This window comes from Panthera leo, chromosome E3, assembly GCF_018350215.1.
Source record: "Panthera leo isolate Ple1 chromosome E3, P.leo_Ple1_pat1.1, whole genome shotgun sequence".
Lineage (NCBI taxonomy): Eukaryota > Metazoa > Chordata > Mammalia > Carnivora > Felidae > Panthera > Panthera leo.
Window position 1 is genome coordinate 5,783,143 of NC_056694.1, and position 12,966 is coordinate 5,796,108.

Consider the following 12,966-nt stretch of genomic DNA (forward strand, 5'->3'; position numbering starts at 1 on the left):
GGAAAGTGAACGTTTCCAGGAAACCGCGGACCGCGTGAGATCAGTTTCTTTAGATCCCATTGGACGTTCCCCCCCTGGTACCCACAGAATCTGAAAAAAAGCAAATGAGTTCTGGAGAGAATTTATTGGGGGAAGACGAGATAGCAAACAATTATGTGTATCTGTTGGTTTGTTTTTCACATCTGGTCACCAGGCCAAAGAAACATAATTAATTTTTTGGTTCCAAAGAGACAATTCCACCAATGATACACATCTTTAATTAGCCCAGCTCAACAATTGTGCCCCGGTACTTTATTTCAGGGAGCTCCACGCTGACACGTTAATGGAAGATGGTTCCAGACTCCGGGGTAAGAATAAAAGTGATTGCGCAGGCCTGAAATGAAGGTGGTTGCTTACACAAGATAAGCCCTGGGTTTCATTCTAGAAGTGATCTAATCGGTGGCGCATCTAGGAGCCACATGCAAATGGGAGAAGAGCAGTGTGGAATCCGTTGGGGGGGGAAGGAGGGGGTAGGTACGTCTCTTGAGGCCGTATTTTGCAAGTGGTGGAAATGCAATACGGACTAGCTTGAACATCCAGAACTTTTGTCATCTTACAAATCTGAAGGGTTGTGGCAGGGCTCTCTGAGCGGCCTCCGACCCGTTTCTCTGCCATTCTCTCATCTCCCTTCCTCGGCTTGTCGGCTTCCTTCTCACACTGGTTTCCCTCCCAGTCACAACACGGCTGCCAGGAGGCCTGGCAGGAGGCATGTGGCTGCAGGCCTCCTCCTTCTCGTGGGGAGGGTTGGGGGGAGTGAGCAGAATAGCCTCCCACAACCCTCGGAGTCCTGAGCTTGGCTCTGATGGGACCAACCCGGCCGGGGCCTGATTGGCTTAGGTGAATGACTCACGTATGTACCAAATGGCCACACGAGGAGGAGCTGAGTGAGGTTAGAAAGGAGTGATGGGTTGAGGGGCGCCTAGGTGGCTCGGTCAGTGAAGCGTGTGATGCTTGGCCTTGGCTCAGGTCGTGACCTCACGGTTTGTGAGTCAGAGCCCCGCGTCAGCTTTGGTGCCGAAAGTGCGGAGCCTGCTTGAGATTCTCTTTCCTTCTCTCTCTGCCCCTCCCCTGCTCTCTCTCTTTCTCAAAATAAATAAATTAACATTAAAAAAAAAAAAGGAGTAATGGGTTGATACCAGTAGCATTAGTAGGATAATTTGAAGAGAGCTGACTAGAGACTCAGAGGCGTGAGCAGGGGGAGAGGAAAACCGTGAGGCTGAGGCGGTGCCCTGGGCTCCGTGACTGCCCCTAGGCCTGCGGGGGCCAGGCGCGGGCATGGTCACTGAGACTGGCATCAGAGGGACCAGAGGGGAGGGAACCACCTGGCAGGACCCGTGGCCCTGGTCCAAAGAGCAGCCAGCTGGTGCTGACAGTGCCCATAAAGAGCTGAGAAACAAATCCCAGACCCCGCTCTCTGCCCTCACTCTATCACCTGCTGGGCTCCCCATTGCCAAACCTGACAAGAAGCCAGAGGGCAGGGAGCCTCAGGGTGTGGCCGGCACAGAGCAGTCCTGGGCCGAGAACAGCTTGGAGGAGCCTGGAGGAGGGTCCCCAGGGCAGGAGACGGAATCCTGGCCCGTGGCGTGGGGTGCAAACACAGCTCCCGGCTCCCTCCAGGAACCAGGCAGGGGCATCTACAACAGGTCAGACCAGCTTCCGCAGCAAGCCTGTTGGTCCTGATGTGTGAGCCCTCTAGGACCAATAGGGAAAGTTTGCTCTCCTAATCAAAAAGTTGCTCTGTGAAATCTAAACCGGGCAGATCAGGTTTCAAATCGTGGCTCTGCCATTTACCAGCCTTGTGAATAGAAAGAAGTTAACCTTCTTATAATCTAGCTTCCTCATTCATAAGAAGGGAAGGATAACACAACTGGCTGTTAGGGGCATTAAGTTAAATAATGTGTGCCAGAAGCCTGGCATGTAATATGTGCTTGATATATGCTGTTACTGTATTTGACTGAGATACACTGTGATGTATTTACATTGTGATACAATGTGATACATTGCCCATAAAGCCTTAGACGATGCTCTACATGGGGCCCTGCGCGCTTTTTTTTTTTTTTTTTTTTTTTTTTTTGATGATTTCTCTAAAGAGTTGGCATCTCAGCTAGACCAGAATGGGCAAGAAATTTTCCAGGTGAATGCCACTGTAAGGAAGATCTTTCTCTAGCTGCTCCTTGATCGCATCATTGTGCTGCTCAAACATCTGCTATGACTCCCTATTTCCTGCCATAATAATTCTGAGCCTGTGTGACCTGAAGTCATCTGCCCACACCATCCCCATCCATGGGAAAGCTGTGCCCGGGCCCATAGTTCTAAACAGCTGGAAGTCCCCCCCCCCCACATTCTCATCTTCCCAAATCCATAAATCCATCCCACTTAAGCTTCAAGACTCAAGGAGGCTCCCCTGATCTGCACAGCCCTGTTTCCACACCCACACATCCCTCCCCGTTGGATCGCTGCTATCTGCTAAGGCCCTTACTCACCAGCTCTGAGTTGCTGGATGTGGGAGCTTAGAATCCTGGCGCATAGCCTTGTTCACAGTAGGCACTCCATAAATGTTGGTTGAGTAAATACGTCATTATTTGCAACTTAATAATTTAATATTTTATTAAAAATATTTGATAAGTGACAAAGAGTCTCCATTTTCTCATTGGTGAATCTTAAGGATTATGATGAAAAATTAACCGATATGAGTCCCCACATTTGATGTATAAGACATCACAGGGATATATATATGAACCCCTTCCCACTAAACATACCCTCACTGCAAACTACAGGTAACCATTGGTCTGCTGTCCAAATGGAATAGAGATCTCTTTCCTAAAGTGTAATGAAAGAATTAGACTACAAGTGCTCTTAGTGGGTTGGCTTCTTTCACTCACCTCGATATTTTTAGATCCATCCATGTTGTCGTATTCCTTTTTAAGACTCACTAGTATTCCATTTCATGGATGTATCACAATCTGTAATTTGTCAGTCTTTTCATTTGTTGATGGACATTCGAACATTGTCTGATTTGGGTTATTATGAATAAGCTTTCATGAACCTTTGTGTATGAGTCTTTGTGTGGACATATGTTTTCTTTTGGGTAAATACCTAGGAGCGGAATCACTGAGTTGTACAATAAGTGTATAATTAACTTAATAAGAGACTCCCAAACTGTTTTCCAAAGTGGTTGTGGCATTTCACATTCTGGCCGACAAGGTATAAGAGTTCTAGTTGCCCCAGATCCTTGTCAACATTTGGTGTTGTCAGTGTTAAATTTTAGCTACTCTAGTGGGTGTAGAGTAGCATCTCACTGTGGTTTTAGTTTGCAATTCCCGGGCAGCTAATGATGTTGACCATCTTTTCATGTGCTTGTTGGCTATTCACGCATTTGCTTTTGTGAAAGGTCTGTTCAAATCTCCTGTCCACTCCTGTGGTTTTAAAGCCTGCCTCCCACATAAACCAAAAAAAAAAAAAATCCTGAGTGTCACTTTCCCAGCTTCCCTTGCAGCTAACCTGTACTCGTGAAATCTAGGATTGATGAATCCGAGGCAACCGGCCCATCCCACATAAACAAAAAAAAAAAAAAAAAAAAAAAAAAAAAAAAAAAAATCCTGAGTGTCACTTTCCCAGCTTCCCTTGCAGCTAGCCTGTACTCGTGAAATCTAGGATTGACGAATCCGAGGCACCCGGCCCAATCTGTGCTTTCTGAGCTGGTGATTGGACAAGTAGGGATGTTTCTGCATTGGTGGTAACACTAGCTGCCGTGGTACCCGTGGCCACGCACATTGACCAGTGACCTCTATCAAGTGTTGAAGTGAAGCCCAACCCACTTGATTTTTTAGAGCCCAGCAGCAGGGGCCTCACCATGTCAGGCCTGTGACTGACTCTGAACCAGCTTCCCCAAATCCTGCCTGTGATCCTGGAGCCACCCAACCTCCTTTTAGTGACCTCCTTTCCTGCTTGCATCAGCCACATCCACTGAGTCTGTTTCTTTTTTTTTTTTTTTTTTTCAATTTTTTCAATGTTTATTTGTTTTTGAGATAGAGCGTGAGCAGGGGAGGAGCACAGAGAGAGGGAGACACAGAATCCGAAGCTGGCTCAAGGCTGAGCTGTCGGCACAGAGCCCGATGCGGGGCTCAAACTCACAAACTGTCAGATCATGACCCGAGCCGAGGTCGGATGCTTAACCGACTGAGCCACCCAGGAGCCCTGCTGAGTCTGTTTCTATCAGGACACAGCTTGGAGCACAGTAGGTTGGTATGTTGATTTCTGGCGTACTGGGAACGTCCAAGATTGTGACTTTCTCGGTCTGAACGAGAGCCCATGAATTAACATGCCACTTGTCACTGCACCCATTACAGGTTTGGCTTGCTTGTCAACTTTTTGCCAAAGGGCTTGACAATAAAAGACACTGTTGAAAATGAAATCTTATAATTGCCTTTTTTAAAGAGGGCTCTTTTCCAAAGGCTGGATCTCCGCCTGCATTTGCATTTGGACTTGGGAAGCGAATACAGTATGATAAGTATTTATTTTTAATAATCTGATAGCATGCAAATACATTTCCCATTTCCCCACTTCTTTCCCTTTGTGAACCTTTGTGCCCCTGACAGAAATAAGAACGAGCAAAGACTCAACACCTAAAAATGCAGCTGGGGGTTTCTCCACCACTGTCCTTTGGGAATTGCTAGAAAATTTCTGAAGTTACAGGCTTGGCACCCCACTCTAAGTACAATTTTGGGATAGCACTTCTCAGGGCAGGGCAGGGTAGGGTCTAGGTTTTGCAGGCTCTGAAGTGCCTATGATTTGGGGGCTAAGAAGAGAATGCAAAACTATCATGAAAGCATTAGAAGCAGGTGTTGGAGGGACACCTGGGTGGCTCAGTTAGCCGAGCGTTCGACTTCAGCTCAGGTCGTGATCTCACGGTTCTTGTGGGTTTGAGCCCCATATCGGGTTCTTTGCAGACAGCTCAGCGCCCGGAACCTGCTTCAGATTCTGTGTCTCCCTCTCTCTCTGCCCCTCTCCTGCTCATGCTCTGTCTCTCAAAAATATATAAATGTTAAAACAAAATTAAAAAGAAAGAAAGATGCAGGTATTGGAACGGGCCCTTGCAAGGGAGGGAGCTGAAGCCTGAATTTCATTAGCTTCATAATATGTCTGTTTCTTAACTACCACTGCTATTCTTTAAACATCAGCAACAAATTGTAGAGGCTGTGTGCTTCCTCCCATGTCGTTGGTCTACCAGTTGGTTGAACTGCCCCCAGAGCTCTGGGCTTTCTCCACTTTGGTCTGATGCCCAAACAGGGTGAGCCAAGGGACACAGATTTCCGTGCTCTGTGGTCAGGGCCAAGTGTAAGTTCCATGCTTGTACAAGCGGCACGGGGTCAGCTCATTCTCAGCCAAGACGCTGCCCTCGAGTAGCTGAATGTGTGCGCTACATCAATGCGGCCACAGGAACAGCGGATGAAGCCTCACCACGTGACTCACTCCAAGTCTTAGCACGAAGGAGGACGGAGCCAGAAGAGGATTTGCAGCATGATCTTACATTTAAGATCGTGTGTGTGTGGTCATAGATACCTTTACAGTGAGGATGAGTCTATGCTCCAGAGATGGCTGAAACCTCATTTCCTCCCTGCCAGCTCTCCTGCAGTGTGACCTCGCTACTCCCTTACCAAGGGCTGGGAGGGTCTAATTCTCTTGCCCTTGAACCTAGGCTGGCCTTGTGACTCACTTCTAACTGATAAAACGGAGGGGAAAGGGAAGCCTATTACTCGGAGACTCTTGAAACCCTTCCTCTCCAGACCAGTTCCTTTTGGGACACTCTGTGCGCGAATTGGCTGCTATGCTGTGAGGATGCCCACGCCACATGCAAGGTCACGTTTAGGCACTTCGGGAACATCACTTGCAGGTGGGCCCAGCCTTCAAGACATCCCAGTTCAGACAGTGGCTGCGTGAGTGGAGAAACCTCCAGACAATCCAGTCCCCTGTCGCTGTAGGGGTCTTTCCAGCTGAGGCCCCAGACGTGTGGAGTGCAGCATGTGCCCTGCCTGGATTCCAGACCCACAGACACCGTGAGCTTTCGAAAACATTTGTGTTTCATGCCACTTAGCTTAGGATAGCTCATTATGCAGCCACAGATAATGAGATATATAGCTATATGTTTGTTCAAGGTAATATGAACAGAGAAGGGATGGGTTGAGATGTATGCCAGGCCGTTGACATTGGTCAGAGATGAGGGAAGGCAGGGAGGGAAGGAATGGGAGAGAGAGAGAAAAGATAAGCCAAAGAAAAGTTTCCCATGATTCAGTGTGCTGTGTGTCTGTGTGTAAATGTTTGGTTTTTAAAAATTAATTTATTTTTTAATTTAAATCCAAGTTAGTTAACATATAATGTAATTATGATTTCAGGAATAGAATTTAGTGATTCATCACTTACATATAACACCCAGGGCTCATCCTAACAAGTGCCCTCTTAGTACCATCACCCATTTGGCCCATCCCCCACCCAATACTCCGCCAGCAACCCTCAGTTTATTCTCTGTATGTAAGAGTCTCTTATGGTTTGTCTCCCTCCCTGTTTTTATCTTATTTTTGCTTCCCTTCCGCTATGTTCATCTGTTTTGTTTCTTAAATTCCACGTATGAGTGAGATCACATGTTTGTTTTTCTCAGACTGACTTATTTAGCTTAGCATAATACCCTCCATTTCCATCCATGTAGTTGCAAATGGCAAGATTTTATTCTTTTTGATTCCTGACTAATACTCCATTGTACATATAGACCACATCTTCTTTATCCATTCCTCAGTCAATGTACATTTGGGCTCTTTCCATACTTTGGCTATTGTTGGTAAGCGCTGTTATAAACATTGGGGTTCATGTGCCCCTTCGAAACAGCACACCTGTATCCCTTGGATAAATACCTAGTAGTACAATTGCTGGGTCGTAGGGTAGTTTTATTTTTAATTTTTTGAGGAACCTCCACACTGTTCTCCAGAGTGGCTGCACCAGTTTGCATTCCCACCAACAGTGCAAAAGTGTTCCCCTTTCTCCGCATCCTCACCAATATGTGTAAATATTTAAAGAGATTTTCTTGAGAAGTTGGTCTCCAAAATGTTTGTGATCGAATGTAGGTGGTTTTTCTTCCTTATAATTGTCTATGTTTTTGCAATTTTCTTTACAATTATCAGGTGTTTTTATATAACCGGAAAACAGGACAAGCTTTTTTATAAAGTTTTTATTAAAAATTTTTACTTAAAAAAAAACTGTTTGGAGCGCTCCTCGCTGAGCAGAGGGTCATGCTACAGTGAGTCAATCATCCCAAAGCCCACAGCTAGGTGCAGCCTCTCAATTATTGACCCTTTCCTGGACCAGGGTCCCCAGCCTTGTGTCCGGGGCTCTGCAGTAACCTCCAAGGATGTGGCTTTCTGGAACAGCCTTCACTCGCCTCCCTCCACGCCCCTGACCCTCAGGGGATCCTCTGTGAGTCCCACCGTTTGCCTGATCAGCCACTGGTCATGTGGGTGCGTGACCACTGGCATGACCTTCCCCCTCCAACAGGACCTGCGTTTTCTTCCACAAATGGTAGTAGAAGCCAGAAGAGGCAGGGGTTGAAGGCCTGCCTCTGGATTGACAACTTCCCCTGGATTTTTTTTTTTTTCTTTTTTTTGAGAGACGGAGAGTGGAATAGAGGCAAAGCGAGAGGAGAAAGGGAATCCCAAGCGGGCTCCACGCTGTCAGCGCAGAACCTGACGCGGGGCTCCATCCCACGAACTGCGAGATCGTGACCTGAGCCAATAGCAAGAGTCGGACGCTTAACTGACTGAGCCACCCAGGCGCCCCTGCCACTAGACTTTTTAAATAGCTTTATTGAGATATAAGTCACATACTCTACAGCACACCCACTCAAAGCAGACGAGCCAGTGATCTCTAGCATATTATGTAAAATGTTTTAAATTGTGATAAAATACAGATCACGTAAAAATTGCCATTCTAATCATGTGTAGGTGTATAATTCGGTGGCATGAAGTATACCCACAATGCTGTGCAACCGTCACCACTATTTATTTCCAAAGCTTTTTCATCACTCCAGACAGAAACTCTGTATCCATTAGCCAATAACCGCCCCCCCACCCTCCTTCCCCCAGCCCCCGGTAACCTCTGATCTACTTTCTGTCTCTACGAATTTGCCTATTCCAGATACTTTACATAAGCGGAATCACAGGGTACATGGTCTTTTGTGTCTGTCTTCTTTCACCTCGTACAATGTCCTCAAGATTCATTTATGTCATAGCACGTGTCAGTAAGTAAGTTCTTCATTCATTTTTTTAAAAAAAATTTTAATGTTTATTTTTTAAGAGATGGAGAGACAGAGTGTGAGCGGGGGAGGGATAGAGAGAGAGAGGGAGACACACAATCTGAAGCTGGCTCCAGGCTCTGAGCTGTCAGCACAGAGCCCGATGCGGGGCTCGAACTCATGAGCTGTGAGATCATGACCTGAGCTGAAGTCGGACGCCGAACCGACTGAGCCACCCAGGCACCCCCAGTTCTTCGTCCATTTTTATGTCTGAATCACACCCCGTTGTACGGATGTACTCCACTGTGTTTATCCATCCGCTGGTGAGCACTTGAGTTGTTCTGTCTTTCCTGCCAGTGGCTTTTTTGAGACCCAAGAGTGTGTTTCTCCTTGAAGATACAGGACACATTTTCCTTGATCAGGATTCAAACTCTGTCTTGGGGACATTTCAGGTCCGGAGTAGGGAGGGGCCGGGTGAGGAGGAACAGCTGTGGATACGGATGGAGCCTCACAGGTGGCTGGCCCACACCTGCCAGTGGCTAACACAGACTCTGGGTCATTCCCTGCACTCGGACCTGGGCTAACTCCACACCCTCTCCGGAACTCAGTTTCCTCACGAATGGCTCCACGTGGGCTGCTGCAAGGACCAAATGGGATGTGCAGGTAGAGCACTTTGCCCAGCGCCCGGTCCGTGATGAGCACACAGCGCGGGGACATCCTGCAGCTGGCACCTTCCACCTGGCACCGTCTGCGTCTGTCTGCCTGTGGCTTTCCTGGAAGCTCTGATGGTGCCCATGGCACAATAGACAGGGACATACAGCCACCCCTATTCCAACAGCCTCCCGCCAACCGTGTGTAAACACCAGCCCCCTCGCACTTGGGCGTGGGTATCCAGGTGCGTGTTTCATAGCGCTTCCCAGAGTCCTCAGTGGGGTGAAGCTCCAGTTGGCCCTGGGGGGAGGCCGGCTTGGCGTCACCCCCTCTGCTGGCTGCCTTCTCTTCCTCGTCTCGCTTCCCCTCTCTTCCACCGATGTTCCGTGGGCTTCCTGAATAAACAGCATGCGCTTGAATCCTTGTCTCAGGGTCTACTTCTAGGCAGAATTCCAATTAAGACCCCCATATACTAGTAGGAGTAGCAGCAGCAGTCAACGGGGTCCCATCTCAATCTCCACCTCCTCCAAGAGGCCTCCCCTGACTGCACCCACCGCAGGGACCACCCTCTCCTACAAAGTTGCAGCCCTCGGCGGCCGGAGCTTTCATTTCTCTCTTGAGCACGTCCGCCTTATTTCATTCCAGGTCTCATCAGTTGCATGCAGAAAATGCTAATTCTGTGGGCTGGCCCAGGGGGCTGACAACGGCACGCTCTGAATCTGTGATGAAGCCATCCCGCCTTTGATGGAAACAGAAGATGAAACGTGGCTCAGCGCATCCCGGGGAGATGGGGCCCGGCATGCAATATTTAAACGGCCCTTTCATGAAAGGGAGCTACCCAGGCTCTTAACATCGGTGTTCAAGAAAGTCAGACTCGATTTTTAGCCTCAGACTGATGTTTGGGTGCACTTCGTGTTTTACATACTCATTTCTGTGGCCTTGATATATTAATCCATCTCCTTTCAAGTTTTACAAGCCTAACGTGCTATTGTCGGTACTTTGTTGGGAGGTGGGCATGAGAGGTAGGGACTCATCGCATCGAAGAGGGAATTCCACTGTCCCTCAGAGGTCAGTAAAGCTGACGCCTTCGACCTGGAGACATGAGACACCAGAGGCATCGTTCACACGATTCAGGGCCTTGTCTGTTCTTTCTCTTTCTCTTCCCTCTTTGTTTCTGCTTTTTTATTGAGATATAACTTCTGATAAAGTGGACAGATCTACGCTCACAGCTCAGTGAATGTGTATGCATGTGCCCCATGTAACCACCACCAGATCAGGGTGTAGAACATTCTGTCACCCCAGAGGGACCCCCATGTTCCTTCCTATCCGGCAGCCCTAAGGAAACCACTATTCTGACTGTTGTTGCCTAAGATTTGTCTTGGTTTCAAACTTCGTATAAATGAGGGGTGCCTGCGTGGCTCAGTAGGTTAAGTATCTGACTTCCGCTCAGGTTCGTATAAATGAGGGGTGCCTGTGTGGCTCAGTAGGTTAAGCATCTGACTTCCGCTCAGGTCATGATCCCGTGGTTCGTGGGTCTGAGCCCCGAGTCGGGTTCTGTGCTGACAGCTCAGAGCCTGGAGCCTGCTTCGGATTCTGTGTCCTCTCTGTCCCTCCCCTGCTCATGCTCTGTCTCTCTTTCAAAAATACACATTAAAAAGAGAAAGAATTCTGCTGCATGGACCTTCATGTACAGGTCTTGCCATGAACATAAGCAGTCATTTGTGTTGGATGTACACCCAGGTTTAGAATCATTGGGTCATACAGCATCAATGACTTCAGTAGATCCTGCTGAAATAACTCTTTCCCAAAGTGGTATACCAGTTGACCTTCCCACCTGTTGATGTGAAGTTTCTATGTGTTTGGCATCTGTGACAGTATTTGATTGTCTTTTAGCCATCCTAATGGAGATGCAGAATCATTTCTTTTTTAATTAACTTTTTATTTTTGAGTAACTGTAGACTTACAGAAATGTTGCAAAGATACTACAGAGTACCTGTATTCTCTTCACCAGCTTCCCTGAATATTAACACCCGAAAAACCACACATATACATATATATTATTAATTTATTAATACTAAGTCCTTTAAACATTTTTTTTCTATTAAGTTTATTTATTTTCAAAAGGGTGGGGAGGGACATAGAGAGAAGGGGACAGAGGATCTGAAGCGGGCTCCATGCTGACAGGAGACAGCTTGAACTCACAAACCGTGAGATCATGACCTGAGCCGAAGTCGGACACTTAACTGAGCCACCCATGTACGCCTTAACACTGACTCCAGGTTGTCAGAAAGTAAAGTACATTCTCCTATGAAAAAAATAAGATACCCCCAACCTATTCTGCACAATAACTAAATTTGCTTGTATGCTTGTAAATGTTAACATTTTCAATGGTACCAATGAATGATATGTCACTTGTTTGACGAAAATATCTAAATTACACAGGCACCTTAAAATGAGCTTAGGCCATACATTTATTTTGGATATTTGGAATTTTTTTTCAGGATAATGAAGGTCTTCACACTCCTCCTTATTGTGGTTAGAGAATTAATCATTCTATGCATATATTGAACAAATTCTCTTTATTTAAAAAAATCATTTAATGTTTTTATTTATTTTTGAGAGAGACAGAGACAGAGTGTGAGCAGGGGAGGGCCAGAGAGAGAGGGAGACACAGAATCCAAAACAGGCTCCAGGCTCCGAGCTGTCAGCACAGAGCCCGACGCAGGGCTCGAACCCACGAACCATGAGATCATGACCTGAGCCGAACTCTGATGCTTAACCGACTGAGCCACCCAGGCACCCCCGAACAAACTCTCTTTAAATCATCCCATTTTTTTTCTCCTTACCCCCCAAATCAGAGGAGAAAATCAAACAAAATTATCAAATACCTATATGGGTAAAGTTCACACTTAGATTTCTTTTTAATTGTGGCAAAATACACAGAAAATCTACCACCTTAACCATTTTTAAGGGTACAGTGCAGTCACGTTAAATACATTCACGTTGTTATGCAGCCGGTATCCAAAACGTTTTTATCTTGCAAAACAAACTCTATACCCATTTAGGATAACCTTATTAAAGTATAAACCAGATATTCTCTTGCTTAGAGCCTTCTGAAGATTTCCCATTTCTCTTACAAGTAAATCTAGGCTCCTAACGATTAGGGCTTGCCGAACCATCTGGGGCCCTGGTGTTCTTGTTTCTTGGCCACACGCAGCCCTCCCCACCAAGGGCCTCTTCCGAATCCTCCCATGGCTGGTCCCTTCCTTTTTCATTCTAGTCACCACCGTCTGAAGTGATCGTGCTCCGTGATGGATGTGCGGTCCACTGTCTGCCCGCCCTACTGGATGCAAATGGCTGGGCTGCCTTCCCGATTACGGAGACCCCAGGGCCTAGCACGGGGCCTGACATTAGTAGGTACTCAACTAGGGTTTGTTGAGTGAATAATCAAAGGTCGATGGTGACAGAGAAGGCGACAGGCTAGATGCTCTGGAGGAACACACAACCCACTGAGGCAAACGTGCCTCCCCACCCCCGCCCCCATCCCCATACACCTGCAGGGGTGCCACTGGGTCAACTCGAGAGGACACGAACAGTGGGTGGTGGCGAATGAGTCAGGGCTACATTAGAGCCACAGAGCGATGTATACAGAGACTTACTGTCAGTGTCATGGGCTGAATTGTGCCTCCCCCAACCCACTCACGGGTTGAAATCCGGTACCCCAGAATGTGGCTGTATTTGGAAATAGAGTCTTGAAAGAGGTAATTCAAAGAAACCAATGCCGCCAGTGCCTTGATTCTGGACTTCCAGCTTCCAGAACTGTGAGAAAATTAATTCTGTTGTTTAAGCCTCGGGCATGCAGCGCTGGTTAACTCATACAATAGGGCTGACCCTTCCCCCATTGAGGACCCGAGGGGCTTGTGGCTCGTGACCTGGCCAGTGGCAGGTATGAGCTGGAGGGGAGGGGAGGCAGGCAGGACAGACCAGGCCTGCCAGGA